The sequence below is a fragment of the Coturnix japonica genome, chromosome 3 (genome assembly GCF_054131305.1).
Source record: "Coturnix japonica strain WE chromosome 3, WE-NBRP24, whole genome shotgun sequence".
Classification (NCBI taxonomy): Eukaryota; Metazoa; Chordata; class Aves; order Galliformes; family Phasianidae; genus Coturnix; species Coturnix japonica.
In genome coordinates, this window is record NC_140665.1 from 37,325,867 (window position 1) to 37,353,142 (window position 27,276).

A 27,276-nucleotide genomic window follows, 5' to 3' on the forward strand; every position below is an offset into this window, starting at 1 on the left:
ACAAAGGAGCAAATCCTTCCTGGTGTGAGTCCAGGTGTCTCAGAAATGTTCTCAGCCTGTGTATCTTTCCCTCTTCTTTGGACCAACTTGTTTTTTCCTTTCTGTTCCTACAAACCACAGTGGGCTCGTCCAAAAACCTGTCATCCGCTCTAACAAAAGGGTGAAATAAACATCCCAGCATCATCCTCGGCAACCTGCCACCAAGAAACTGCTGCAAGATATGACAAGATGAATACTGTCTTTAAATGCTGTGTGAAGAACTGAATGGCTTTCACTTGGCAGAAATGGCCTTAGTGCCCTGCAGAGCTGATCTGCAGTGTCCCCTGACTGCAGCTGGATGGGGCGCTGTCATGGCATGGCATGGCAGCAATGGCAGCAGTGGTAGCAGAGGTTCATGTCTCCTGAAGAGCTCTGACTGATATTCTGTGCTCTGCTCTCCCTTGAAAGAAGTGTTCTCCCCTTGTGACCCTAAAGGCTTGCTGGTCACCCCCAGAGCCCTGTCTTGGCCATCAAATCAAGATGAGTGAACATTGGCCTGGGCAGGTAGCAGATGTGAGGCTCAAACAGGTGATGTGGAGACATCGTCAGGGCAGCTGCACCTTGTTTTCTTAATTTGTCTATAAAAGAGGCCAATGGGCAAGGCAAGCTCTTTGCTGGGGGTGGTGCTATGTGGAGAGACTGCTCACTGCTTACAGGTATGAATGTTAATTTTCTTACTTCCTTCTCCAGTCTTTGAATAAATGAGTGTTAGGTATAAGGCACCTAAATTAGGGTCTTTGAGGCCTCTGTAGGGTATATGACTGAGGCTTTTGTGGGGACACTGCAGCTAGGGTGGGTGGGTTGTGCATCAGTCTCCCAGAGCTGGGAGATACCTCTACTGGGATCCTCTGCAAAGGAGTGAGGTATGTAGGGGAATCTGGATTTGCTTCTGAACAGAGCAGTGACCAGGGCAGCCCAACAGTGTGCTTCAGCCAGCACAGCCTCTGCATGGAGGTCTTTCAAAATGAAGTGGTGCAGGTGTTGTCTTGTTCCTGAGCTCTCCACCATGTCAGCATGCTTGGTTTGATCTGTTGTGCTGATAACCTTATAATAAGTGGCTCCTTCTAAGGGAACAGTGCAGGATATGAAATGCAGGATATGAAATGTTGCCATTTAAAGGTGATGAATTGTTTTCCTTCCTAGTTCACTGCTTTTAAAGCTTCTCACTGGCAAGGGCCCATCATAAAGTGCAGAAATGTAGCATACTCCTCTTGGAGAGGCTTGAGTTATTTCAACTTGGTGTCTCTAATCTCAGAAACACATCAGAGAAACGCATAAGGGATGTCATTCTTGTCCCAGAGATATAACCTAAGTATAGATATAGCATAACAAAAAGATGACATAACAGAAAAGCTAACGGGGTTCTGAGGCCATTGTTAAGTTTATGAAGATTGGTGATGGTGATTCTGTGTGTGTCTCTGAATATATATATATATACATATATATATATATATATAAAGTACAACGCACCAAATACCATATATATATATATATATATATGTATTTGTAACCACTGCCTTGCTTCTAGTTGCTGGAAGCTATCCCGTGTAGGAGTCCTTAGTGATGATTAGTGTTCACAGGAGATAAAGATTAAATCAGACAGAAGCGTGGGCTTCCCATGCCCACTTTGTGTTTCCCTCTGCTGCTTTCTGGGCCCTCTGAATGCTGCTCAGCTGAGTGTACTGAAATGACAGGTCACTCTGCTTGCATGTTCTCAGAAACCTGAGACCCAGTCTCTACCAGTTCATTAGGGCATTAACTGCACTGGGGGGTGGAAATGCTGCCTGGAACATGCAAATCTCTGGCTTTCACAGTGATTGTGTTTAGGTTCAGTAGCTCTTATTACCTTGTCTTGTTACAAAAATGCTCTTCTTGTCTGGAGAATGGGGTTAATCTCTGGCTGTCTTTATGCTAGAGGTTCTGATAATTAATTATTTAATCCTCATAGAGCACTTGGAAATTTGGATACCTCTCGATAGAATCATGTATCACCTTAGTTGTCAAACCACAATAGCACCTTTTCAGCCCTGCTGTAGATGCAGCAAGAGATAGTAAAGCATCCCTGCTGCCTGAAAACACTGAGTGCCTGACTCTGCTTTTATGAAAGTAAACCACAACAGGTTTCAATACTTGAATGAAATAAAGCCTGAAAGGAGATAAGAAAGAGATAGTGAGGAGATTAATGCTAGGCTTGATGGAAGGCTTCCTGACTGCTTGTTCTTGCCCAGGAAGTTCCTTTGAGAAGACGATTAGTGGCTTTTATGCACACTGACAACCTTGTTTTACTGAGCATGGTCCGTGTTCTGTGTGATCTCCTCTCCTCCCACAGGTCTGAATGATTTGTTCGTGGCTGTGTGGACTGGGTTGCCCTTTCTTTTGTGGCTGTGTGGATGAGGATGAGTTTGTCCACAGTGAAACGGGGAAGTGGGCTGTTAGTACTAAAACATTGCCTCCTGAGTGGGCATATGGCTGTGGAAAGGCTTTTTGTCTGAGTGTGGGTCTACAGTGACTGGAAGCTCAGTTCATTGTGACAGATGTGCCCTGCTGCCATATGGGGCATCCTGGTACAGGGTGGAAGCAGCCATCCCAAGTCACTTGCTCAATAACCTCTGGTCCCTGTAGGCAAGAGCTGATGAGGCAACCAATGCTCTTGCCTGTGAGCAATGGTAGGCCAGTGCCACCAAAGACCTCTGCTTCACACTGCTGCATGGCATGTAGAACAAGGCAAACCATCTTAGATCAGACATGAAATCCACATTTGGAAGCAAAGGTAGAAACCAGTGCAGTAAGATGTTGTGAACTAGAGCAGACCTGAGTTTAGTTTATTATCTGAAACTTGGGCATGAATCTGTTCTGGACCTTATAGTGGTTAATGCCTTGTTTACTATTTGGATGGAGATAAACAGAGATCATCCGAATTTTACCACTATAAAGAGGCATGGAATACAAAGTTTTTCATCCTGATCATCCAGAAAAGACTTTGATGTGTTCAGATGCATTGAAATCCAGCTTTAATCTGGTTTTGGTTTTGCAGAATGACAGGCTTACTGCGCTTTCATAAACTCAGAATCCAAGTGCTCCATCTTATTTTGGTTTTCATTACCTAACTTGAAAATAGGTGTTTTTTTTTAAAGTCATGCTGAAGTACAGCTTCAATTACATTCTGTTAATAAATAATCACTTAATTATGACTTATTGCAAGATCCCACCCCACCAAAGACTGGCATTTAGAGGATTATGCCTGCAGGGATGAGGACAGTTCTGTTTCAGAGCTGTATCTCCTTGGTATGACTATTCCTGATGGATTGTGAACAGAATTGTATTGTGAAATATATGTTCTTATTGGAGTTGCTGTTAACATCATAATTGCTCTGTAATTACTAAAGAGAGAGAATCTTGCACTTCTGACAGCCAGGTGCATGTATTGCTTAATCCATCTCCATTATTGACTTGGCTCAGTTCCTGTGGGTACTTTCCTATTTTCTCTCAGTTGTGCAACACCAAAACTGACTGAACGGTGTGTCTGCTGTTTTGTTTCTGATTAGGAACTAATAACAAGAGCAAATATAGGTGAACTTCAGAGAAACTGGAGAGGCTGCCTGCCACTGTGTGTTGGCCTGGACTGGTTGAGGCTGCTACTGCACAGAACTCACGTGGGCTGATGGGATCATAGCCTGCCAGTCCTCCTGCCCCTGGTACCTGCCTGTGCTGCAGCAGTCATGGCTGACAAGAAGCTGAGGGGCTGTCTTCTGGACAGCTTCGGGCTTGAATTTCAGTTGATAAAAGGGTTATCTCAAACTGCAATCAAGAGTTGGGCAGCAGTGAGAAAGTGGTGGGTTGTCATCAGCTCCAGGAATGATCCTTGCTGTGGGGAACTGCTGTTTGTCTGTTCTGCAGGGTCAGAGCTTATGTGAAAAATCACAATTTGTCAAGCTTTTCTGAGGCATTGGAAATATTTCAGTGGCCTTGACTGCATGCACTGGCATTTTAATAGAGCTCAGCGTAAGGGCTTTTTGGTGTAATCAGCCAGCAGATAAGCCTGGTGACAGAGAGTGTGAACCCAGTGCCTCTCTCTGGGTCAGCGATGGAGAGGCACCTGGCCACAGGGGATGTGCCTGCCTGGCTCCTTGGTGCCCCTGCAAGCTGCTGTCACCTGTTTGCTCTGCTCTCCTTCTGTAGGGGAGATGTGTCCCACTTGGGATGTGGAGTCCAAAATTTGGGAGATGTTTGTGTCAGCTCTCTCTTTTGTCATGGTTCTGAGGTCAGATGATGCCAGTGTGTTCTGCTCCTCATCCTCAGTGGACTGAATGCACTTGCCCTGCCTTGCCCTACCTGGTCTTGGCAGTCTGCTTGTCCATGCAGGGTATGTGAAACAGGAGACTGTCTGTCTCCTGACTCTGTATTTTGTATAATAATAGGTAAGCTTTCTGGTTGCTGCAGCTCCTCTTTTCCCATTTCCTCTCTCATCACTACCTATTTTCTGCTGAGATTTTAGACAGGAGATAAAGCAAAACACAGACATGTTTCAGGCAGCGCTGTGCAAGAGCAGGAGGGGAATTTTTAATTTCAGTAAACAGTCGAGTCTTCAAGGCCTCTCAGTGCAGTTCTAGGAAATGCTTTGAACTGGAGAAGGATATGAGACTTTCTGCGTGACTCATGCTATTAGTAGACTGCCAGTTCTGCAGCCTGAAAGGCTGATAACACCGCAGAGCAGGTGCAGTGAGTGGTACTGGGGCCTCAGAGCAGGCAGGTAGCTGCCTTTGGGCTGCTGTGGGGACACGTGGCCCTGTGTGCAAGGAGATCCTTGTTTTCTCACCCCAGCAGCCCACTAGTTCTGGGATTTGGACTGTGTGGGGATGGGGCTTGGTGCATGGTAGCTGACTGCATCTTAATATGAGACTGCAGATGTAGAGGGAACAGGGAAGAGAAAGCCATTTTGGGGAGGCTGGAGGCTATGGGAGAGACCTGGGCAGAAGCAGCTGCATGCCATAGGGTGAGAAAATAAATTTCATGTATGCATGGATACCTTCTGATATGGGGGTGGGAGGCGCTTTGCTCAGCATGTGGGAGCTGGAGGGAAGTTTTGCATGCAGCTGTTTTGTGCACAGTGACTTGTTATTACTGCTGTACCTTCATTTCCAGTAAATTTATGGCTTCTCCTACAACTTCTGCCAGTAAATGGAAGTGGCAGGACTGGGAAGCGGGGAAGAGATGCAAATGCAGCATGACTGGGCTTTGTCAGATACAGCTGCAGGATAGTTAATGGTTCAGATTGGGGTCAGTGCCTCAGCCTCATTGTGACTTTGCCATAACTCACAACATACTTGCTTTTGGAGCTGTAACACTTCTTGTTTTCTCCTGGTTGTGGCATGGTCTTACATATTGCCCATTCAGATACCATGTCCAGGTGCTTTCTGCGTGCATGCAGAGGAAGTGCTACAGCTGCTTCTCCAAGAAAGCAGCCTGGACCCTTGCTTCTGCCATCAGCCAGATGGGATTTGGCTCATTTAAGCCTGCTTCTGTTTCTAGTCTCCTCCAGAATGTGCTTTCTCCCAGATGTTTGGTTCTTGCTGGAACCTTTCATGTGGGAACATAGTTTTTATAGGGCCCTGTTACAATTTGGTCCCACTGGCTGGGCTGAATGCTGTCACGGGGTCCCATGGGTGTGATGCAGTATGCTGTGCTGCTGTTGCATTGTACCCAGTAGTGATGTGTCTCCAGATGGGGTACTTCTTGGCCTGTGAACATGCACCAGTATGAAAGACTTATCTCCTGAAGACCTTTGTGGGGTCAGTCTTTGCTGATGGCTGTGCAGGAAGGTGTTTGGGGCTGGGGTGTGTGTGGAGGTGTGTGGAAGAATGGAACCCATTGACTTCTGCTCTGTTATCTTGGGGTAGGGCAGCCAAGTTGTAGATCAACTGTTCCCTGAAGCCTAGCAGTTACAGTGCCATTATAGATATGCCATAACATATATCTTTATGATTTCGTTTTTCTTAACTCTTTCTCAAATGCAAATATACTCAGGCTGTTCCTGCAGCCCTGGCTTTTGCAGGCTGCTATTACCTGTTTTTCTTTGAATGGGGCAAGGTGGGACACTCCCTCCTGCCCTGTCAACCTTTCCCTTTCCTCCCTGTGTTTTGGGAGGATGCCTGGTGCACACCATTCCTACTGCTGGGCATGGGCTGCAGTAGCAGGCTTTGCTCTTTCTGTGCTTTGTGGCTACTGGAGGAAGTGATGTGCACCTCTCTGGTGGCACTGTTAGGTTGCAGTGCTGCACCTCTCTGGTGGCACATCTGTCTATGGGTACATTGTGAAGAGGATTGTGAGCAGGAAGAGAAGCATTTTCTTGTGTGCTGGCCCTTTTCTTTTATAAGGAACACATTACATTGGGATTGCCTTCAAATGAATGCAGAAAACATTGGCAAATGCGTGATGACTTAAACAGCTGGAGTCTTAGCATGTTTCACAGAAACACCCAATGCTGAGAGTATTCATAAAAACAAGCAGCCACTCACAATAGCTTAACACTTCCACTTCTGACTGGGACAAGGAAACTCTGACTGAAGAAAAACAACCGTGCAGGCATGCGTAGGTACAGCTGAGCTGGAGGAGGGATTTGGCTTCCAAAGGGCTGTGATTCATCCTCAGGAATCCAGTCATTCAGGCCTGCAGTGTGGCCGGGGTCAAAGTTCCTGGCAGGAGCAGGAAGGGGGCTTTTGGCAAGCTGGTGTGGGGGCTGGGGGGTGGGAAGGAGAAAAGAGGAAGATAAATCCAGCCTCAGCTCTTGCAGCTGTCTTCTGTTCCTCCCATGGCAGAAATCAAAACTCAGAGCCAAACATCCCTGCAGTGGGGGACAGGGAGTACAAAGCATGCCTTTTGAGCTTGTCTCTGATACTTTCCTTAGCCTCTGAAGGTGTGCTGGTGAGCAGAAAATAAACCTGATGGCATCAAACTCCATGAGCCTCTGTGCCCGCTGCAGTGGGGTGGTGTATATCAGCAAGACTGTGTTGTTCTGGAAATGCAATTTTGGCACAGGGTTGAGGGTAGAGGGTGCTAGTGAGCCCTGGGTAGTAGGGAAGTGCACAGCAGTGGGGCCAAAGCAAGAGGGGCTTTACAGAGACCCAGCTTTTGGGGAAATGATCCTTTATTCTCCCCAGACCTACACACTGAAGTGGTACAAGTGGGGAGCTGCTTCCCTGTCAGCAGCTCTCTTTCACAGTCTCAAGTCATGCAGTTTGTCTTTTCTTTCTCTGTTTTCCATTTTGCAACTTAAAAAAGCAAAAAAAAAAAAAAAAAAAAGAAAAAGAAAATAACCCTCACCCACTCCTTCATAGCTTAGAGATCTTGGAGAGAAATGAGGATTAACAGTGTGAATTTTGAATCAGAGAAGATTGTTTCAGCTGGCAGGCAGCTGAAAGCACAGCACTGCACGTGGAGGGCAGCCTGCCCAGTGGCACATCCTCACCTGTGCCTGGCAGTCTGCTGTCAGGAGGGAACACTCCTGTCTGAGGCACACACCAACACCTTCTCCCTTTGCAAGCAGAATTAATCATACTGATGTGCCATAGCCCATTTTAATTTTTCTAGTGCAGCCCAAGATTAATGGTTAATGCAGTCTCCCCATCTCCACTCCCATTACAATAGAGCACTTTGAATAACTATTAACTTTGCAGTTAACTGAAAGAAAATTGTTAATCATCGACAAGCTTATGTTGCATAAAAAAAATCTCTGTAACCTTCTACTGACTGTGGGAGAACCCTTTCCTCAGCACTGACCTTCAACAACACCTGGTACCTGAAAAACAAAAGCAGACTGCACAGCTTTATCTGCTAGCCAAGGTCAGGAACGACGTGAACCAGCAGAGCTTTGTGGTTCCCAGTGTTGATGTTGAGTTCTCCTAGCCAAGAAGATAGTGTTCTCTGGGTCCCTGGAAAACAGCTAATGAGTACTGCTTATGTTTTTTAACTTAGCAGCTGGATTATGGAGTGCTGCATGGATGCATGCTGTGATGTTGCAGCCAGTCCTCCCATTGTGAGGGTCTCTGTGTGTGCTGAGGGTGGGGGGGGGAAAAAACCTTTCTGGGGCTCAGGCACTCCTGAATGGGGTCTTGTGCAGAAGGTGGCACCATGTGTGCAGAATGTGTGCAGGCAGCCAAGTGTAGCCGTGGAGGTGCTGTGTCCCTGTTGAGTGCTTACAAGTAGGCCTTCAGGAAATGAATTGCCAGCTGTTTGTGAAAGGAGGGAAGCACTGGGGCTGTGGAAGATTAGGTTGTGAGCCGTGTACAACTCCCCTTCTGGCTGAAGGGATAGGCTGTGGATGTTATGTTTTTCAGCTCTTTAAATGATTATTTCTGTGCCAGACTTATCAGGAAAAGCATTGTTGGGATCTTGGCAAAGATAGAACTACAATGTCCAGCTTCACAGTCATTCTCTGCTGAGTCTGTTCCCTGTCAGGCATGGATCTAATAAGCCTGGGACAGTGTGCTACAGTAAACAGCCTGTGCAGCTGCTAGTGGCTGGATGTAACTATATATTGCTCCAAATACAAACATTTCCACATTAGGCATTGCGTGTCCTCCCCCGGCACGGAGCTGCAACCATTGACCTCGGGAGCCTGCGCTGCGTCAGCGAGGCCGGGCTGCTCCCTGGCCAGCAAATCCCTTCTCTTTTTATGACCATGGCTCTCGAAAGTGAGAGCAACAACCCCAGCTGGGGTCAAGTGTAGCATGGCCAGGCATTGCGCAAGAGCTCCTGCAAGCGGTGTGGCTGGCAGCGACCAAAGGGCCTGGAATGACAGAGGTGGGGAACAGAGTGCCCCGGGAGCACAGCCTGCTTCTGGAAGGGGGTCACCAAAGCAGAACTCTGTGCTAATCCATCTGGTATAAACCTGTCTGCCTGGCACAGGCCTGCTGGCTCCTCCTGCTGTGTACCACAGCAACAGCCTGGGGAAGGCATGGGTAGATCCAGGCACCCCTAGGACTTCCCAGGCAACACCAGTCGGCCCCATCAGTCCCTGCAGAGCCTTGAGGCTGCTCTCTGCTCTTGGATGGTCCATGGGCAAGTTGCTTGGCATGCAAACATGAAGGCCTGTGTGGGAATACAAACGCAGTTCCCAGCTCTCCCAGGCAGGGTGCTTCCTCCCCACTTCCTCCTCTCCTGCCATTTATTTAAGCCCTGCTTGTGCACCCTGTGATTGACTATGTGCTGGCCTTTGTACACCAGCTCTCATGCCTGCTTGTCTGTGGCCCGGCAAACTACTGCTCACTACTGCAGAGAAGAAAGGCTCCTTTTGCTGTTTGTCTGAATCCAGGCTGGATCAGCCATCCAGGTGCACAGCCAATTTCCATTGCCACTTTGAAGCTGAGAAGTATTTTGAAAATAATAGAGCCTTTAGCCCTGCAAGTAAAAGCCATTTATCTTAAGATGAAAAAGTGCTGGCATGGAAAAATTCCAATGCTATGAAATTCTCTTTTCCTGAATGTCTTGGATACTTGCTGGATTAGGTCCGCTGCTAAGGAGCTCAGGGTTATGAATGTCTCTTTTAGAGGAAAGAGCCGCAGAGGAAAGAGGTGAGCACAGGCATGCATGCTTGTGAGTGGGACAGCACCAGGTTCCCCACGGAGGAGCTGTATCTGAGATTCTTTTAGAGCGATGCTCAGCATTTCTGCAGCAGGCTGAGGTGGTAGCAAATACCCTGTTTTAAGCACAGCTCTTACCAGTACCTGAGAGTAGATACTAGCAGAATACCCTATACTAATAAAAGTAACATGCTGTTGGCTTTGCTCTGCAGCTATTTAATAATGCTCCACACAGAGAGCATTAGTGTTTTATGGATGATGTTAGCCTCCTGATGATCTTGTTGAGGTGTTACCAGCACTTGCTGGGGCAGGGCTCTCAGGTGTGTGGTTACCTGTGCTTTCTAGCCAGGGTACATGCAGGTGGGACAGGGCCTTCAACAGGCCCCAGGCTTATCATGACCACCTGGCTGGTTTTTGCCCACAGTGCTGAGGACAGTGTTGGTGGATCTTGTGCTAGTTTGCAGAAGTTGAGCTTCAGGGCTTCTCCTATATGCCCACTGACTGCAAGTAGGTGCCCTCTGGATGCTTGAGCTGCACCCTCCTGCTTGGACTGTGCAAAGCCAAATCTGAGCTTTTCAGCCTAGGCATCCTCTGCACCATGTTGGGACTGTTTCCATGCCTGCTCAGTGAATGGAGCAAAGCCAGCTTGGTCTTCTCACAGGGATTTTTTTACTTTTTTCTAGGTAGGCTGCTTCTTTTCCTTGGCTTCTGAACATTTTCCATTTGGATCTGACCTTTTCTGAAACATTTATCTCACACCAAGTTTTCTGACCCTAACTTTGACCTCTTCAGCAAAAGAGGAAAATGTAAAGACTGACTTTGTGGAGAACATGCTGTCTGGTGGGCTTTCACACTATGTTCTTGCCCTTCTTGTACACAGTAGCCCCAGTTCTGTCATAAGCATCAGTGCTGGCCCTGGGGTTGTTATTGGAGCTACCACTGCTGAAGTGCTTTAAATAGATCCTAAGCAAACCTCTCTGTTTGTTTTTCTTGACATGGTACTGACTGGTGCTTTCCAAGAAACAAGAAAAAAAAAGCTGAATTCACAGTGGTGACTTTGATTCCATCTGGCAAAAGCAAACTGATCTCCAAAACAAGAAAGGCATTGCCATGAAGAGGAAAAGTAAATGAGTTGCTGCAAGAAGCAGCCTTTCCTTCCTGACTTGGTGTCTATAAAATCTTGCTGGTGCTTGGTTAGCAGGCTCCTCCATTTTAGGATTTTTCTACAGGCCTTTGTTACAAGCACACTAGAGAGCTTTCCAGGTACTTGGTATCTGCATATGGAGTTTTGCAGTGTATTTCATAAAGCTTGCTGCACTTTTACCCACTCTCCTGGGTAAATATTTTGCTTCCAAATCATGATTTGCTTTACTGGGTCATTGGCAGGCTGAGACCTTTGGAATTTTTGAGTATTTGGAGGCCCTTGTGATGGAACCAGCTTCAGACAGTGCTTGAAAACATGGAAACGGGGGCTTTTGTGCTGGGGTCCCTTGGTATCTGCTCTGTGCTGTGCTCCTCGCAAAGGCACCCAAGAAGCGAGTGTGGGTCAGCTGGCTGGCCTGAGTCACCATCATTGTTTTACTGGCCCAGAGCAGCTTGGTAACATCTGCAGTGATGGCAGCACCTCTGGAAAGTTAGTGCCTCAGGCACAGTTTCAGCTGTCACGCTGCCTTGCTGCACTCGCTCTGCAGTGCAGAAGCAGGAGCTGAAAAGCTGCCCTGCCTTTGTGGATGCTAACACATGGCTTACTGAAAGTGATCCCAGTGACTCAAGGAGGAGGAAAAAACACCATGCTTGGGTTTGAGCCTCTCTTATGAAACACAGGGACAAAAATAGCATTTTTAGCATTGCCTCTGTAATCTGACTCTTCCATGTTCTCCTATTGGCTGGTGTCCATCTCCAGTGCTTCCCATGCTCCATGGGCCACTGGGATTTCTGTGTGGGCACCTATGGCTAGTGTTGGTAGAGCTGCCAGAGCAAGGGACTAACCCCAGAGAGCAGCTTCAGCCCTGGTGAATCACCGGCACACGGCCAGGGGTGAGCTCAGGCTGTGCTGGTTGGATGGCCGCCCCTGGGCCTCTCCCTTGCAGATGCAATCTGGGGACATGTGTCCAAACTGGGCTCTTCTACTAGTGAGAAACTGCCTTGGCAGAGCTTTGTGCTAACAGCTGTGATCTGTTCAGGACCAGATCTGCGATGAAGAGGGGGTTGGATGTCTAGGTGGGCTTTACTGCTGTTAGCTGCAGTCAAGGCAGGAGAGGTTCCAGCACATAACAAGGTGGTGAGGGTTCCAGGAGATGTTTTCTTCTTCCTTAAGCAGAGAAGAGTCGGGATGAATCATAACTGATCTTGAATGGGCCTCTCCATCCCTTTGTGAAACAGATGCTCTGACTAGTCTGCAAGTAAATAAATGAACTGTGTTCAAGGAAGAGCCAGAAATCCAGTCTTGAGCAGAACACTGTGTTTTGGAGATCCGTGTTTTTGTAATGGATAGAGCCAAGCCCTGTGTTGCAATACAAGGTATATCTGAAGTCTACATCAGATCTAGATCTGAATTTTGTGAGTGGCTGTGGGTTAATGACAGGCTAGACTGAGTGCTCCTGAAACCTGAACAGTCTCTGCAAGTCAGCTCTGTTTCTGGGGAGCTGCTGCCATTGCCATTACCTGCACACTGTGCATGAAGCAGGCCACTTCTTACAGGGAGAGATGGAAAATGCTGTTTGCTTTTCCTCCTGGGCCATGTTCATGTATGTCTCTGGGCACACAAGAGCTGCCAAGGTGAACATAAGCCAAATTTTGCTGTCCATGGTTGATGGGGAGCTGTGAAGGAGCTGCTCTGCTCCTTCCCTGGCTGCTGCTGTCCTGAGGTTGTAGCACAGGAGCGTTGGGGCCTCTTCTGTAAACTCTGTTATACAACACTGCCGGAATTAGGTAGTCTGGATGTCAAGTTAAAAATCCCATCGTTGTCTGACCTGACTGCTTGCCTTTTGTAGTGCTGCTTAGAATTTGGGTTTTTTATTATCTCAGTGTTAAGCCTGTGGTGCTTCCTGCTTGGGTTTTTCCTCCTGCTCAGTGGTGCCCGGAATACGTGTTAGCAGTCTGCTGATGGAAGTGATAATTAGGGGATTTGTCATAAGAAATATGCGTGAACTTTTAAAGCTGTCGTTCAAAAAAAGATTTTTCACAGTCACCTCTTGATTATCTGTGGGTGCCTTATCTGGGTTGCAGATTAAAAGTGCTATGCTTTAAAAAACAAAAGGCAGAACTCTTTCAGAGACATTATGAAGGATGCTGCATGACGATTTTATTGTGTTTATAACATCATACTGCATCTTCAGCTTGATTTTCATTTTTGTTTTCCAAAAGGTATGAAAGCATAACATTCCATCAGACTTACTTATTCATAGTTATTCTTTTTCTTTTGCTTGTTTGCCCTCAGTACCCCAGATACCGAGAACTGATGGTATCAGACTATAGTCTGCATGGAGGAGGGCTTGTGACACAGCAACCTTTCTCCAGCTGTTTTCTCCTGGTGCTGCATAAGGGTTTCTGCAGTGTGATGCTGCACAGCCAGCTGGGCTGGAGAGGAGGAGGGGAGTGCTCTGCTGCAGGGAAAATATCTCTACCTGAGGGTGTGTGAGCCAGTGGCAAACAGCTGAAGGGATGGGATGTCTCAGAAACCACTAGTCAAGTTAGAGATGTGACAGCTTGCTAACAACATATCTGTTCAGTTGATAAAGGCTTAGCACACACTCAGCTGCCATCGCTCCAGAAGCCCCACTACTGAATCAGCACATTTCTGCTCCCAGAATACTAGATGCAGCCAGTGTGTCATTATGATGCATGCTAAGAGACCTGCGCACTGCTCCTTCCATTAGTCCTTTATGGTTGCCGCTCTCTGAAGCTGCAGCTTCTTTTCCTTCTGGGCCTCCTTTGTTTCTCACACCTTTAGTTTCTGCAGCTCTGAGTTAACCTCCAGAGCAAGATCTGGGAGGAGGATGTGGGGGCACAATGACACCAGTTTATTCCACCCAGGTTTCAGAAGACATCTTCTGGCTGAATTTATTTTGAAGTGCCAGCTGAGAAATGTCAGCCAGCTTTCCTGTCTCATGAAGGATTCAGTGCTTCATAAAGCTATGTGTGAGCAGAACCCACGTGCCTGTTCACCTTCCCTAGTGCCCTGAGAATCATAGAATCATAATGGTTGGGTAGAGCGCTAAAATCATCCAGCCCAACCATGAGCCCATGCACCCACTGTGGCTGCTCTAGACCATATCCATCAGTACCACATCTACCCTTTTCTTGAACACCTCCAAGGTGGTGGCCCCACCACCTCCCTCAGCAGCCTGTTCCAAGAGGATTTCCCAAGTTCTCCCATTGGCCTCCAGCAGAGTTTCTGGGCCACGGGAGAACATGGTGGGTGAGGCCACTGGGGCAGAACCCCACAGCTATAGGGAAGTGCAGGTCCTGGCCTGGGGGACACTGGTGCCCCTGCTCTGGGTGTGGTGGCAGCTGTGCCCCATGTGAAAGTGCTGCATGGAAATGATGGGAAACAGTGGTGTGGACTAGTCCCTGCCTCCTTGAGGTTCTCACGCAGGCTTTTTCCCTCCTTCCTTGTAGCATGTTAGAAGCTGGTGGTGTTACAGAGGAGGTGCAGCCCAGGCTCTGAGGGACAGAGGAGGAAGAAAGGGAACAGAGTGATCCCGGGGACAGCAAAGCTCTAATGGGCCCTGGAGACACAAGCAGTGCTTCTGTTTGCTGTGCTATTTCGGGAAGTTTTCATAAGGTAAACAAGGGCCCCCTCTTGATTCATGGAGGTCGTTAGTGAGTTGTAGGATGGTATTTACATTTCCAAGGTATTTGTGCAAGCTCTCTCCCAGACTTACAAGTTCATGGGGAGGAGGTGACCTTCACTGGTTCTTGTTTTGCCCTGCATCAGGGCCGCCTGCTTGACTACAGTGCCTGGGTACCGTAATCAGAATAAATCACCCTTATCAGCGCGGCAGTGATGCAGCGCTGGAAACAGAACCAGGCGCCTGCTCTATGCTTTGTGAAAATGACATCATGGAGCTGAGTGGGAAGGGGGGCAGGTCGGGGGTGGGCTCCAGGCAGCCTTTGTGAGCCTGTCCACCCCAGGCAGAGCACTGCACCTGGCTGGGGGTAGTTCTGATGCTAATTGTGTGTTTGGGGTACTCAGAGCTTCTCACAGGTAACTTTTGCCTATCTAAAGTCAGATAAGTAATGAATAGGAAGTATTTCCAAGGGGAAAAAAGGAGGATGGTGGTGTGGTGTTCTGGTTTAGCCTGTAGCAGTTCTTGTAGCAACTAAAACTAGTGCATTTTAATATGCTCCCAAGCTGTTTCTTCCATCCACGGGCAAATGGCACGACACAGTTTTTCATTGTGGTTGTCTGATCTGTTTTGGAGGGAAAAAGGTCCACAGTGAGTAGTGGAACTGTTGAAGAGTGATTATTGTTTTTCTCTTTTCCCCTGTGGATTTATATGGTTCTCACAGTGCTGAGAGCTGACTTCAAGAGTGTTGTTGTAATACTGAGGAAAATGAGCGCATCTTACTAGACTTTAGAGAATCCACTGCTATGGATACCATAATCACAGGAAAAAACTTTACACTTTGCATGTATTAAAACCCAGCATCTCCTTATAAGAGAGAGTGGCTGAAGGCTGGGTTCTCTGATCCTCAACAAGGTATGATGATAATTCTTTCCCTTACAAGGAGGATTTGCAGAGACCCTGTCCAGCTGCGTGTTTTCATGATGCTCGTAGCAGCAGCTTCCTACCTCTGCAGCTGAAATGTTTCAGAGAGGGTTTTCTGGTTGGTGTCAGGGAGAACATGAGGGTGGGGAGATGTGCAGAAAGGAAAGAGCCAGGAAAAACCACTCCTGCCCCTGACTGTGAATAGAGGAGCAGACTGCCTGTGCCTCCCTTCCTGGCTGTGGGGCAGAGATGAGCATGAGTGATGTTTGTGCTGAACCATCCTGTGGCCCACGTGGATCCTCCACACCCTGGTAGGACAAGCAGAGGGCTTTGCAATGAGCTGCTTTAAGACTCCTGCATGCCTTCTGTTCTTCCCATCTCAAAGAGATGAAGCTTAGCTTTGAAGTCTTTGAAATTACATCAAAGGACAAGATTTCCAGAGCAGCTCAAGGGACTTGGGTGCACACATCCCATTGATGGTCAACGGGAGCTGGGTGCTTAATTCCTGAAGGAGCTTTGAAAAGCTTGTCCTTCATGTATGTCCTTTCTGAGGAGGAAGTGAGAAGCAGTTGACTTTGCTTTTTTTTTTCTGAAGATGAAACACGATGGCTTTAAAGATGATGTCCAAAACTCAGACTCACTGTGAAAATAACCAGTGGCTTCTTAAAGGAGAGGCATGTAAAACTGGCCTATGGTTTTACCCCCATCCAAAAGATGGTAACTCATAACTCAGCCATTGCTCCTTGCTTTTCCCCCACTTCCCCTGTAGGTGTAGGGTAACCTTGTTGGGGCAGCTTGCACCTGTTGGGAGAGTCCCATTGCCACCAGCACCAGTGTCCCTGCTGCTATCAGCTGGCACAGTGAGATGTAGATAGGGCTCACTGAAAGCTGTCAGCTCTGTTTGGCCTGAGCTGATCAGGGGACATGCTACAAGGCTGCTTCAGTCCCACTTCCATGGGAGGGGGCAGGAGAAGGCAGCAGCCAGAGCTGGCTTTGACAGGTTGCCAGGGAGAGGCAAAGGAAACTTGGCCGCAGCCTTGCTCTTGTGCTATTTTGGTTCAAGGTAATAACAGGAACTATGCTGTAAATAAGAATAGACAAGTGAAGAATTTCCCGCGTCTGTCTCCAGTCATTTCTTTCCTCGGGAGAAATTATCTTGCTCCAGAAGAGCAAATCCTTCTGTCTGCTTCTTGGAAACTGGGACAATAATATTGAAGGGGAAGAAGAAATTATGGGATCATCACAAGCGGTGTCAGCAGCACATCGTATGCCAGGTGCCAGAGATGCATCTTCTAAAGCAAATAACAGTCCTCAGTCATCGCCATCCCAATGCAGAACCACAGGCAATGGCTGTTCCTTGTGCTGGCTGGGGCTGTCTAATGGGTGCCCCTTCTCTCAGGCAGCCAGGTGAGGCCATGCCCTCTCTTTGGTCAGCCTTCCATGTCCCTCTCTCCAGTCTGTAACCCAACCCCCAGCTGCAGCCAGTAGCTGTTTCCCTGCTGGCATCCAGCTTCTCTTGCAGAAATAGACTTCTTGTTCTGTCTTTTTGCTGTGAAGGCTGAATTTCTGGGGGTTCTTTCTTTTTCCCAAAGGAGCCGGGAATCCAGCACCAGATGTGTCATTTTATCAGGAGCCTCAGCAGATGCTTTGAGAAAGCTGCAGGTGTGCTACAAACCTGGTGTGGGTGGTATGATGCAGAGTCAGCCCAAGGGACAGCAAAGTGACCTGAAAATGTCCTTCTGCTAGTGGACTTTGTCTCCTGCATGTTCCCATCTCCAGTCAGGGCATGCACTGTGCTAGCAACATGTTGGTGTGGGGTTCTTGTTTCTGCCCCCAAATCCCTTATGCCCTATGATCAAAATTCTGGTCATAGTTTACAGAGTTTGAGACCGCAGAGTGGAAAGAAATGCAAAGCAGCTTGTGAGCCGAGAGGTGTGAAACTGAGGGTGCAAAAGAGCAAATCTGATCTGTCAGGTCAGCTTTGTCTGCTGAGATTAATCTCACATAAAACTCGCATGAGATCAGGAAACTCGGCTATACAGCATGTGGACTTCAGAAGATCTAGAAGGACCTGTGAATATCATCACTAGCACTGAGGGAGCAGGATACCTTGGGAAAGAGGAACCTGTGTGCCTTGTGTGAAATCTGGCGTGGCCCTGAGAAGCCCAGGTTGTGACCTTCTAGTACCACTGCTTTTGTGGATGTCTGAAGGATGCTGTGCAAGGTCTTGTTCCCCATCCACCTCCAAATGTCTGTGGAAGTGGATGGCAGTTCTGGTGCTAAAGTAACCCAAGCAGTTGTGAAGCTCACCCAGGCCTCTTTCCAAAGCTGCGTTAATGAGAAGCAGCTGAGATTGACAGAAAATGCTGCAGGAAAAATGGGCAGTGGTCCTAATTTAGGGCTGCTCTTGTAACTCAGGGCACTCTGGCAGTATAAAACTTAATGCTGACAATGTGGAAAGGAGCCGTGCTCACCTATCACCTTGCTGAGGCCTGGGTTTTCAAGCAGCTGCTCTATCTGCTTGGGTGCAGGAGCTTTACAGACTATATGCTTACCAAACATTCTGGAAGAAACTCCTTGTATTTAAAGATATATATTTTTTTCTGAAGTTCATGATCAGGAATGTGCTAGGTTCAAAGTTTAGTCCTCTGAATACCAGTTTTTTTTTTCAGTCTGACCAGTCTGGTCAAGCACTTAAATGCGTTCTTAATAGAGTTATAAACAGCTTCAGGAGTGTCCTTTGCTGCCCTGCTGAACAGACACAGACTTAAGTGTAAATATAGTTGTCTCACTGAATCAGAGCGTGCTGCTAACGTGCTTACGCCAGCTGAGACAGAGCAGTGCACTGCCTATGTTAACAAGGTGAGATTTCAGAGTGACATCAGAGGACACAGACATCCTTTTATTAGTGCTTGTTGCACCGTGACATAGCTGCAAGGCAAGAGCCTGAGCTGGAGTGGGAGGATCCTGAAATGACAGCTTGGAAAGGTCTGGGCCTTTTGAATCTCTGCTTGCCTTCTGTGCAGGCACACAGTACAGAGGGTTTCTTCTTGTGTGTGCCATCACACACCTCACTTTCTCATGGTAGGACAAGTAGGCTACCAAGAGCAGAAAGTAGGACATTTGGCCTCTCTCCTCTATGGGAGGTGCAATGCAGATTGGTTCCCTGAGAACTAGGACAGTCACCTCTGAAAGTAGAGCAGCTGGTCACCCTGTTTGCATGTGCCTTACCTTATAAATGTACCCTTTAAAGCTCAGGCTGTAAGAGGCATTTTTGGCCCATTTAGGGAAATGTTTTCTCAAAATAGGGACAGATACCCTGGAACTGGCCAAAACCTTTGCTTTCCATCTGGAGCATAGTCAGAGCTGCATGCTGGGCAAGGAAAAGCAAGGGGTGCACAGCATCATTTCTTGTGTATTGAGTGCTAGCACAGTGACAAAAGCAGCATTTGTTTTTCAGCAGCAGGACATGGACAGATGACATTACCCTGCAGCGTTAGATGATGCTTTACTGCAACAGGGAACTGTTACTAAATCAAACTTCTTTGTGTGTGCATGTGCTTTTAACTGTATTTGACCAGAAGCAAAAATGTGACTTTCACTTAAGATACCTTGAGAAAGTTGATGGAAGATCATTGCCCTTCACTGAGTTCCTTCTCCAAGTGCAACTAGGTGTGTAATGCTTACAACCCTGCTGGGGTGCTAGTGATGCCAGGGGGTTGGCAGTACACTGTCCTGGTCAGCAGGATGTGTCTGGGAAGTGAATGGCAGTCCGTGTTAGTAAATAGCATGGAGGTGCAAGCCAGGTCAGCTGGCATGGCTGTTAGAAAGGCACTGCTGTCCTTACTTGGGCACAGCCATTGCCGTTTTCAGCCCACTGCAGCCCACAGTAATCTCATGTGGGATCCTCACTTTGAACCAGAGGTCACTCAGGCTGGCTGTGCAGTGCTGAAGTCTGGATTTGCACTTCTGGGACTTGTCATCATGGAGGCAGGTATGAGGCTGAAATCCTAGTAGTTAGCGAGGGAGGCTAATGGAAAGGGAAGCCTTCCCATTTTTGCCTCTAGTAAGTGTGCTGTGGTAATGAGCCTGGTGGCTCCAGTTGTAGCGAGAAGCTCAGTGCCGTGAGAGCAGGTCTTTAATCCACATGAAGAGGTGTTTCATAAGCCATACGAGATGCCCTGATTTGAATATTAATACCCAGAATGCTTATTCAGCTCACAGCCATTGTGCAGAGATGCTGTGTCTCTGTGGAGCCAGACCCAGCCTGCGGGTGTTCCAGTTTTGGTTGTTGTTTTTTTTTTCTTTTCTTGCAAAGACAGTGTCAGGTTGTTCTGTATTCTTAATTCAGCAGTATTATTCAGCCAAGAAGCCTCTGAAGCCATTTTATCCATGTTATATAATGTTAAATGATTTTGGATTTAATGAACATGCAGAGACTATAGGACAGTGGGTTTGGTCTACATAGCCAAGTGGCCTGCTAGCGGTGTACTTCATAAAGTTACTTATACTTCTACAGGGCAACACCTTCTAAATTAAAACAGGAGGTAGTGACTGTGCCAGTGAGCCTTCGTAGTTTTGAAGGCCTTCAGCACAAACCAAGGATGAATATTTAGTGTGAACTGAAGTGAAATTCTAGCAGACAATTGCTAACTAGAGACGGTGCTTCTGGGTGAAGGCCATCTCCCTTGCCCTTCACTTCTGTGGCCATATGGGCTATGTGCATGTAGGGTGAACCTGCATTACTCTGCCAGAGCTGGTTTTCCTCAGCACTGGGGTTTGAGGCACCTCTATTTTCAGTGCAGGACTGGGTTGTGACCCAGCCTGAGGTGGATACCAGTGTTCTCACTGGCGATGGAACAATAAGCATGGATCAGATGAGGATGCACTCAAAGGACTTGTGTTTCCAGACTGCTACTTAGTCCCACCAGAGGGTGGCCAAGCTACTTCAGGGCAGCATGAGACAAAATCAAGGGCTCTGATTTCTGTCAGAGATTTTTTTGAGGGTTGCACAGATGGGAATGGCTTTATCTTGATTTCAAATGGTTTGCTTGGTTCTGATAACTCAGTTACTAGAAAGAGATAGTTAAGAAGAAGATGCTCTGTAATGAGGAAGAAGAGTGTGAAGTGTTGGAGGGATGGATGGGTGAGGAAATCAAGCCAGGTATAACAAACAGCCCTAGGATGCGGGAAGGCTTCCTTCCTTGGGAAACACAAAACTTGAGTCTTGGAAGCTTCTTTAGATGAAGTGTGGCTGGGCCTGAATCAGGAAGTGGCAGAGCCTTCTGTGAAGTGACGAATCTGAGGAGAGGGATTTGTGTTTCCTCCTTCAAGGAGGCATGGAAAGTTGTATGAGGGTGATTTACATGTTTAAGCAAGGTTTTGGCATTTGTGCTCAGCCTTGTGGTTCATTTCCTCATTCGCTCAAACGTACAAAGAGTGAACAAATGTTTGGTAAACAGGAACCTAAGGTTTCAACGATGAAAAGCTTTCACCCTCACCCACAGAGCTTCTTGCAGCACTGGAAATGTTTTCCAGACAGTGATGTGTTGTCTCATGCGTGATGTGCTGTGCTGCATGGCTCCAGCCCTCACCCCACAGCACTGTGTCCCCTTTCTGCAGAGCCCCATACTAAAAGCCTGGTGTACAGTGTGCCCTTTGCTGCTAAGGCCTGGATTAAGGAGAGAAGCTGATGGCAAGGCAGCCTCTCCAGGTCAGCCTCTGTGAGTGCTGGCAAGGGCAGAGCTGGGAAACTTGCACAGCTGCTTCCTGGGCTTGGTTCAGTCTATGAATAACTGGAGAGCTTTCCAATCAGTGGGACTGTTGGGCCAGGTATTTGCAAGCACTTTATTTGGTGGTTTCTTTTTAGTGTGGTTGCTGGACAGGGAGGACAAAATAAAGAGAGGAACCTTTCATGCCTGAGCGTTTTGCAGCATCCGGTGTTTTCATGAAACAACAAAGGACTTTAAAGAAGGAAGAACAAGCGCTTGGTTTATAGGCATTTAAATGGACAAAACAAAGAAGGGGCTGTGCTGTTCAGTCATCTCTCAGAGTCAGGGATTCCAGAAGGATGGATTCACAGGACCTCAAGGCTGGAGCCCGTTCAGTCCACCTTTGCTTGTGCTGCCCTTGGGGCTAGCAGAGCTGGCACTGTATGGACAGTATTCAGCTCAGCCTTGCTGTTCATATTAGAAATCCTCTCAGGGAGATGACTGCAGATGTCTGGGCTTTCACCCTGAGCCAAGATGCATGGGAATCTGGGAGGCAGGGTTCTGCAGTCTGTGCTCTGGCTTGAACTGCAGGGCCATGGGGCCTTGGTTCAGGTCTTTGTGCAAGTATATAGTGAGAAGCAGCACTGAAACAGATCTGTTGGCAAGAGGAGGGAGGCTGCTGCTCCCACAGTTAGTCCTTGTGCTTTTTAAAGAGCACTGTGTTGTAACAGTGGAGCTGGGAAGGAAAGGGTGGTGGTAGTGTGCTGCTTAATCAGCCTTGCTCATCTCTCCTCAGTGCCCAAGACAACCAAAGCGCAAAATGAAAGCAATTGTGCAGCAAAAAATGTAATGCTGGGAGTTCTCTTCGTGACCTGAAACTAGTGTCCCTGAACACGGCTCCTGGGCTTGCAGGGACAGCAAGGTGGGCTATCATGACTGTTTGCCCATTGTGCCTTATCCTTTGGGCCACAGGAAGCCACAGCTGCAGCCACAGAATTACGTGTAACCAAGGAATAGGTGATCCATAGCAAAGTGAAGTTTTTCTGTCTCATTAAGGCTTCCCTGATTCCTGCTTTCTCCTCTCTGCTGGAGTCTGGTATCATTTGGGAAGGAAGGCTGGAGGAGATAGAACTGATAAATGAGTTATTGCTCATGTTTTCTAGTCACCCAGGGCCTTTGGACCCTTTGCCGAAGTGTATCATTTACAAATGTGATGCTTCAGGCATAACCAGTGAGCAACATGGGGCCTCTATACCTGCAGCACATGCTTCCACCAGGTGGGCTCAGTGTGTCCCACAGCCTCCCCTTACCCTGGGGTTGTTCTCATGTGCATGGCACAGCGAGGTGCCAGGCAAGTGCTTTTCTTCCGTGTGAAGAGATTGCTCATTTCTGGGCTGTCTGAAGGCTCCAGGTTTCAGACCCTGAGGTAAGAGGCTTGGCTGTGTGCACCACTCTCCCCATCTGACCTGAAGCATGGCAAGATCACTTCCAATTAACCTGAAAGGAAAACTGAGGCCTAAGAATATTATAGAAGTCTTTGGAAGGGTGAAGACTGAATCAAGTGTTAATGTTTTATTATCTAGCTTTCTTAGCAAGCTCTCTCCTCACTGAGCTCCAGTAAAATTTTGAAGTCATGCTTTAGGTGTGGAAGAGACCTCATAAATTCTAGTACTTACAGAATCTCTGAAAAATATTTTCTCTTTGAGAATGTCTTTGTTGAGACCAAATGAAGAGCATCTGAGGAGCTTTCAGGGCAAAGGTGGAGAGATAGTCTAAGCAGTCTCAGTGGTTTTCATTATATGAGAATTATATGTTGTACAAGGATATTTTTTCCAAAAGTCTCAATTAAAAGTTTCCACATTACATAAGTGACTTAAAGCTTAGGACTGAGGAAACTAAAACATGTTTTGGCTGTGCTACCTTGCCTGGACAGACACCTACAAGCCATGCTACCTGATATGACTGCACTGCAGGAGTGGCAGGGCAAGGCACTGTGCCAGGTCTAGGCTCTGAGCCCTGTGTGCTGGTGGGGATTCCCACCAAGTGACTTCTGCTGAGTACATATGAATTGTCTGCAGTGCTGGTTTTGTGAAAAATCTAAACTTGCTCCTGTTGGTTTCCTTTTCTAGGCAGTCACACAGGTCTGTTGGGCTTACATAGAATTTAAGTAGAGTGTAAGCGAGTTTTGGATGTGTATCCTACACAACTGTATCATGACCTGGAAAACACATACAGATGTGTTCCCTTCTAGTCAAATTCCTATGGTGAATGCCACATGTTCCTGTTCAGCAGTATCATGTACTCAATTATCAGCTGAAAGGATTCCTAAGAAGCTGTGGGATTGATGGGAGGTGACCAGAAGGTCAGTATGGTCTCCCAGGTTAGTATGGGTGGGGATAACTGCAAGTATCAGCAACACTATCCCAGATTTGAGGATATGCTGGCTCTGTCAGGTGAGTCCCATCAGGCTAGGTAGTACTTCCTATGTCCTGTCCAGGATGAGCTGGAGTTTGTGTGGGCTTTGACACTAGGCATTTTAGAGCATCTGCTTATCTAAAAGCCCTGGTCAGAAAGTAGACGAAATTTCCAGACCTCCCAGTGAATATTTTTGATGGCTAAGTTTCTGTGGATCATATCTTTAATGTTATCCTGAAATATATTTTGGTGTGGTTTAAGTGCGTTATCACTCAGAGACAACACAAAGTGCCTCAGGCCGTAGGCAGAGGGCCAGATCTTGTCCATGGGATGAACATTTGCGGTTCCTCTTGACTCCCCAGTATCTGAAGGTCAAGTCTGACCCACAGTCTCCTACAAAGCTGAAAAGATAAGAGGGCCAAAGATGTAGTAAGTGGGCAAAGGTAGTTATCAGTAGTTTCCAGTTGCTTTGTTCTGGGGGGGGGGGGAGGGGTTGGGGAACAATGTACGTAAGAGGAGACAGATGGATAAGACTCAGCTTGGTTTCTAGCTGCTGGAGTGTTAAGGCATTCTGTTATCTTGCCTTAAGTGGCTTTGAACTCCTACATAGCTCTTTTTGTTAAGGCCGGGTACAGTTGTGCCCTTGACTGACTGTATGTTGCTTCTGCTGACTTAGGCAAGTCTGTCTTGCAAGCAGGTTGTTCTGCAGTGAGGTTAAGGGGCATTCAGGTGCTCTGTCCCTGGTCTGCAAAGACCTCTCTGTATGTAGTCCTTCATGCAGACATCAGTGAGTCAGCAGTACTCATTGCTGTCTGCAAAACAGTGATGCCAAGAAGGCAAACACCTTAAGAAACTCACTCTTATGTGCAGACATTATAAATGAAAAGAGCATGCTAAGCCTTTGGGCATTCTACAAGGGATATCCAGGGTGCTGGTCTTTGAGCAAGTGCTGAAGATTTTGGGGTTTGGTGTGATAACGTGACCTGTGTTCTTCATCCTTATGCTTTCTGCATACAGAAAGATGAAGGGATTCCTAGACACTGGGAGGAAAACAGCTAAGCCCACCTGAATGAAGAGCAGGCATCCTAAGAGAGCTGACCTTTGGCTGTTCAAGATCTCCCATGGTGGACCCCTTATGAAACTGTTCCTGCTCCTTACAGGGGTGTTGAATTTATCCATGCCCTCCTGTGCAGGGACTGATGAAATCTCTCACAAAATGGAAACAAACCTGGTATTTTCCTCTCTTTAATTGTGTCTTTCCAATCTCTTCTGTCCTTGCCAGGTCAGAGCAGGGTGTTAGGTGGCAGGGACACATGGTGAGCACACACAGGTGTTGCACAACCTGCTTTGTGTTGCTGCACCTGCTCTGCCAGGTTTCTGAGCTCCAGTAGGAGATAGTTACCATTTCTGAAGGAAACCAAAACAAAAATGCAGAATTCACATGCTTATCTTGCTTATCTCCAGACCCCAGCCTCCAAACGGTTGCTCTGCCCTAGCAGACAGCCCCTTCTGCCTTGGGCTGAGCTTGGTGCAGTCTGTAGTATGGGGGAGGTTAGCAGCCTGGAGCAGCAGGCAGAAAAAGCGGAAAGGGTTTGCATTTAGATTGAAGCATGGAGTGAGCACTGCTGTCTAGAAAGGGACAGGCTCATAAGCCCCATCCTGAGGGAAGCCTCCTGGGCAGTTCAAGAGAATGCAAAATAAATTACTATAAAGTCTACAATACTTTAAAATAAATAATAATAATAAAGGCTGAATGTTTTTTTGGGGGGTAGAATTTCTGAGTTAGCAATAATTTCCTCTTAAATTGGATGGAGTGACATGGAAAAAGACAGCCTCTCCTACAGGGTTTTCATTTAAACTCCAAAAGGCTTCCACAGAAGGGTAGAGGCCAAAGCTACACAGGGCACTGTGCAGCTGGCCTGTCCTTGTTTCCCTTTGGTGCATGCTCTTGATGTGGGGCTGTTCCAAGGCAGGGTCTCCCTGCTGCATGCCCAGTGGTTGAATCTCAAGGGTACTTTCCCACTGGGTGCTGAGCTAAGCCTCCACATTGTTCCACGCAGGGACCCCAAGTAATCTCCCAAATAACAGTGGATGCTATGAAGCTGTTACTAACTGGATTTGCTCTTTGCAGACAGCCCTTTTTCTCTGGGTGCCAGAATGCTGCTTTGTGGCAGCGAATAACCCAGGCCAGAAGTGAGCTGCTGATTTATAAAGGAAAGGCTTTGTATCTGTGGCCTTAAGTGCCTGCCTTGCCAACTTGTCTTTCTCCCTGACCTCTCTTCTGATCCCCTTGTCTCTCACATTCTGGGCATTTCCAGCTACCTCCGAGCAAGGCATTAATGTAGATAAATATTACTGCTAGGAAGTAATGGCCAAATATTCTCTGCATCATCTAAATGCGCTGGTTGGGGGGTGATTTTTCATTTCATACATCATTTGCTATTTCAGCATGTGGCAATTCTGCAAAATGAGGCAGGAGAATTGAAAAGCTGAAGAGCTCATCCTTTGCTCCCACTGTTCCCACGCCATGAGCACCAGCATGTGGTAGTTACTGAATAGCAATGGGACAAGCTTGCATGGATCTTGCTCTGACCTCATGATAGCCACGTTGGGCTCCTTCTTTCTCTTCATCCTTCTGCCTCTTTGTTTTCTTCTGTCATCTTGAGCACATCTGTGAGGGTTAACCTACTTTCCCACCCACCCCTAAAACTCCATCTCACCGTGCTCTGTATTTTTCAGTATAATTGGTCCCAGCATATCAAACACCACTAGCCCTCTCCCCTAGCTCCTATAACCAGTGAAATAATCTTTCCCACCTGGGCCACTCCTGTGGTTTCATATCACTTAATCCTCCCCCGTGGGCTGAAGAAGAGTTTAAGGTAACATCTGCTCAGCTTTATATTAGTTGTGTTCATACTGACAGTCCCTCGGTTCTCATTGCCAAGCAAGTAAGGGGAACGTCTCTGTGAGAGTCCCACATTTTCTGGGAGATAACAAATTCTACTGGGCTAACCCTGCTATTAGAGGCCTCATTAAAATCAAGGATGTAAGTTCAGTAAATTTACTCTCCCAGCCTGCTGTGCTTATTCCGCTTGCCTATTTTCCTTCTGTGTTTCTTCCTGGATTAATTTTCTCCCCGTCACTGATGGGCTGAGAGTGAGGAGCTGGGCCCCTTCCCCCATGGCACAAGCTGCAAGCTCACATCTCCCTGCATCTGGTAGTAACTGCCTGTTGGCCTTGCTGCTGAGCCTCGTGCCAAGTCTTCTGCTGGAGAGAGCTACCTAATTGCTGCTCCTCAAAGACAAGGAGCATCATGCGGAGGTGCCCCCCAACACCTCCTAAAAGCTGTGGGCAAGAGGGGTCTGCAAAGTGTTTAAGAGACCTGCTGATCTCAGGGACATATTTGAAGGTCATCATCTTTCCAATCACACTGTAGGTTCGGGGGGAAACTACAGGGTGTCTTTCTGAAGATCTCTACTCTTTGTGATGTCCTATGCCAGGTGAACTCATTCATCTTAACAGCATGCTGCTGCACTCCTTGAAGTGAGCCATCAATTGATTTTCGGTGACTTCTTAATGTGTTTGTTCCTGTCTTTTTTTTTTTTTCCCTGAGCAACGGCACAGGCGCTGCTGCATTTGGCAGAAGAACAAAGTCTTATTGTGTAGGCTTTGAACATTCCAGCATCAGCTGGGACAAATGTGATTGCACTCCTCCATCTCCAAAGCCAACTGGACAAAGAGTGTAAAAGTTCAAAATCCCAAGTAAGTAAAAAATAAAATGCCCTCACCTTTATCTTGTCTCTAGAGGAGTCTGTTGAG

General features: G+C 47.3%; 1 long non-coding RNA gene across 3 annotated transcripts in view; it reads left to right on the top strand.

The window, feature by feature from the left end:
* Positions 1 to 4,528: 4,528 nt before the first annotated feature.
* Positions 4,529 to 27,276, top strand: part of LOC107311411 (uncharacterized) — a 75,182-nt gene continuing 52,434 nt past the window's right edge. The window contains exons 1-2 of one of the 3 annotated variants that reach the window (XR_014944764.1): positions 5,047 to 22,468; positions 24,475 to 27,219. This is a non-coding gene — a long non-coding RNA (uncharacterized LOC107311411). The other 2 variants (XR_014944765.1, XR_014944763.1) reach the window with 2 other exon arrangements.